Source organism: Coenobita brevimanus, chromosome 40, assembly GCF_032717465.1.
Source record: "Coenobita brevimanus isolate Jiangsu-jjx chromosome 40, ASM3271746v2, whole genome shotgun sequence".
Classification (NCBI taxonomy): domain Eukaryota; kingdom Metazoa; phylum Arthropoda; class Malacostraca; order Decapoda; family Coenobitidae; genus Coenobita; species Coenobita brevimanus.
The window spans coordinates 44,735,797-44,739,784 of NC_136993.1; the positions used below are offsets into that span (position 1 = coordinate 44,735,797).

The window sequence follows — 3,988 nt, forward strand, 5'->3', positions numbered from 1 at the left end:
TGCTGACTGCCACAACAGAATTTCCTCGAGTTTCAAAAATATATATTCGTGTATGATGCTGGTTGCTTAATGAAGGTTATATTAACAGTGTAAAAGTAAGATAATATTATTTTGCCAGAGGACAGACACATGTGACAGTAGTGGCTAGTGGTATCCCTACAAAGAGGCAAACGACTGGCAAACGAGCGTCTGGCCGTCTGCACAGTGAAACTCTTCGCTTCCTCTCTCTTGAGTCTTCGCTTTGCTGAACGCGATAAGTGGAAATAAATAGTATGGTCATATAATTTTTTTTTTATATATATATACTACTGGTGACAATATTATTATGAGCATCCTACGCAACCTAAGAAAACTAGAGATGGTGTTATACGTGGAGAAGCATACTTTTAGAATATGTGTGGGTGAGGGAGATCATTATAATGTGGGAGGCAGAGAGGTATCATGATAAAGCAAGTGAAGGGGAGAGGAAAAGACTGAGAAAATAAAAGAAGCCGAGAGAGAGAGAGAGAGAGAGAGAGAGAGAGTGTGTGTGTGTGTGTGTGTGTGTGTGTGTGTGTGTGTGTGACCTGATACAGAAAGCGATTAGGGGTAGAGATCGTGGGGAAGGAGACGGTGCGTGTGACACGCACAAACATACAGTATACTTATTGCGCCGTATTTCCAATATTGTCGCACACACACCACAAACTCAGCCAGGAGACAGGGCGTGTGTGCTGGGCAATCCCCAGGCCCTGTCTTCCCCCTTACCCCACTCAAGCCAACCACCACCAACCGGGCTACAGCAAGGTCCTGTCTCCTCTAATGAGGAGAGAATCAACAACAGCAACTAATTTTGTGAGAAGTGTTGTTTACTTCGTATTGAACGATGATGAAGAGACTTATTACTTTGTGAAAGACGATTATTGTATTTTCTGATACATTCTATAAGAGCCAAAGTTCTTGCCTCTTACTTTCATCAAGATGAGAGATTTGGATATGCGTAGGGTTTAGGAATATTGGCGCAGATAATATGGGGTATTGAGTACTTTAATTTACAATAAAGGGGCGAATAGGAGGCCGTCGTGCTGTTTGGTGCTTAAAGTAGTAATCGGCATTATTCGTATAATACAGTATAAATGAGAGAGAGAGAGAGAGAGAGAGAGAGAGAGAGAGAGAGAGAGAGAGAGAGAACACCTATACAAGTAGTGAAATTACGTAATCTACTACGTAATGAGTGACCAAATGGGGAATGTTCACTATTAACGTAGTATACAGTAAATGTAACCTCATGAAATATATGGATAAACAAAAACCTTCCACATTGTTCCCCACCGCTTTTTTTCGTCTAACTAGCTAACAGGACAATCAACAGTTACCATCGTATATGTGACGTAAGCATTAGGCGTTGCACCCACCAATCACAAAACTTCTGACATGTTGACATCATCCATTCAGAGGCTTTGAAAGTGAACCGGTGTGGTCGCCATGAACAGACCTCAAAGACGATTAGTTAATCGCGGGCAAATAGTAGCTCTCAGAGAAGAGGGCTTATCAATCCGCGTCATCGCTGCAGACTCGGGGTTTCCACCCGTACTGTCAAGAAATGGATCAGGAGACATGCTGAAACAGGAATATTAACCGATTTAGGTATGTATGAATACCGTAATGCTTAGATATTTCTGACTCGCTTTCATATTTGATTTATAACTACCTGTAGAAATTACTTGCAATGTAGGAAGAATCTGTGTTGGTAAATGGGATAAACAGACTATTGTTTCCCTCACTTACCAATTGTTTGTTGAAACTTCATCATTCATTCATTGCCAGACGCCATGTATCCCAAACGGGGTGGCCAAGGGCTTAGAGTTACTTGTTTTACAGGGAGGGGCACTAATCCTCCACCAACCCCACTTGACACGTAGGGAGAACGTTATGCCAACAGCATCTGGTGTTCCCAGGCGGTCACCCATCCAAGTACTAACCAGACCCAACGTTGCTTAACTTCGCTGATCCAACGGGAAGCGGTGTACTCAACGTGTTGAATCTTAATTTCAATAATTAACTTTTAACTCCAATAAGGTCGTATGCAAGAGCTGTAATAAAATGTAAGGATGAGTCCTATTCTTATGATTTTTGTATTGGTAGTTATATCATTATGTCAATGATAATATTTGTAATCGTAGATTATGAAAAGAATAATCACAGTAAATAATGGTAAAAACACATGCATAATCAGTTTTCTTAATACATGCAGAGAGAAGACCACGGCCACGGCAAACAACTAGGGAGGAGGATGCGGTCATCATAGCAGCAGTGCAGAATAACCCCTTCACAAACGCCGTGGACATCAGGGAGGAATTGCGGCTACACGTTTGCAGCGAAATTGTGAGGTCACGCCTGCATGAAGGCGCCGTGCATCACAGAGTCCCTGCCGTGAAAGAATTCCTATCTGAGCAGAACCGTGCCGGTCGCCTCGAATTTGCCCAGCAGTATGTAGGCAGAGATCAGGAGTTTTGCTGTGGAGCAGTGTTTGTGGATGAGAAGACATTTGCCAGTACTGATCACTGGAAAATTCATTTGTGGCGGCCTAATGGCACGAGGTAAGTAAACACAAAGTTTTAATTCAAGGGGTCAGTAGTGTGACGAAACTGGGTAGGTAAAAATATGCGGGTGCAAATTTTATACGGCAAAGGCGAATTGTTAAGACAATAATTAAAGAAAGTAGCACTCGGAAGAGAGCATACCTACGCCTACACTGATGGTGGTATGCGCACAAACGATCGCCTCCGAAATAAATGGGTTCTTCCACGATGCATATCCTATGTGCCTAGCAAAATTCATTACTATCAATTCATAACTTAGAGATCTAAAAAAAAAAAAGGGGGGGGGTTGGGGGGGTAAGCACACGTAGCAAAAACATAATCGCCACCGTCATTGTTTGGTGTAGATATGAACATTATTTCATAACAGTAAACATGAATATGTAAAATAACTGACAATAAGGCATGGAAAATGTTATACATCTTAAATAAAGAAAAGAGTAAAATGCATAACCGCGAAAATAATATAGAATAATAATGCATAACAAATGAAGCATGTAGCATGTTCTTCACGAACATTTATTTCATAATCTTTATTCTCTTTTTGTGCAGATATGACAGACGTCACATATTCGAGGTCGCTAGAAGTGGCCATGTGACTCTGAACGTGTGTGGTTATATATCCATGCACGGTATGGGAGATTTTTTCCGTATTGATGGGAGATTTACAGCAAATATATACATAGACATACTGCACAATCAGTTTCTCCCTTCAATACAGGAACACAATTTCCCATTCCCTGGTGGACCTATTACTTTCATTCACGACAAATGCCCCATCCACACGGCCAGAGTGGTGCGAAGGTGGTTTGACGAGCAGCATGACTTCAGGCTCCTGGAATTACCAAGTAAGGGGTGCGATATGAACCCCATCTAACACATATGGGCAAATATCGTCAACACGTGGGACCCTGAGTTCGAAAGGACACCGGAACAGTTACTCGACCACATAACAAGGCAGTGGGAGATAGCAAGAAACAAGCCAGACCTTGTTAGAAATATTGTCTCTTCTATGCCGGACAGGCTACAAGCTGTAATAGAGAAGGAGGGTGGATGGACTGAATATTAAACAATCAGTGCACTTACCTTTGTTTTTACTCAGCCCTTAATGCAAAACTACATACTGTTTTAAATGATTGAGATTATGGTATGGTAATACACAGTATCGTCTTGATTAAATATATACCTCAGACATTGCGCTGAATAATAGAAAGATTTGTAATGTGTAAATTTATAAAGCATTATATTATGGTATACATGACATACTTACTGTAAATTTTTCTGAAGACAAACTATTGCTCCAAGCTTTTGTAGTACAGTAGTAAATCGTGGAAAGGGAAGTTACAAAAATAATTCACAATAACAGTAAAACATGGCCAAATATGTTGTTCACGTTGAGTAATGCATTA

General features: G+C 40.9%; 1 pseudogene; it reads right to left on the minus strand.

Annotated features, from left to right (window-relative positions):
• Nucleotides 1-1,912: 1,912 nt before the first annotated feature.
• Nucleotides 1,913-2,029, minus strand: LOC145397316 (5S ribosomal RNA; annotated as a pseudogene).
• Between the last annotated feature and the right edge of the window lie 1,959 nt (nucleotides 2,030-3,988).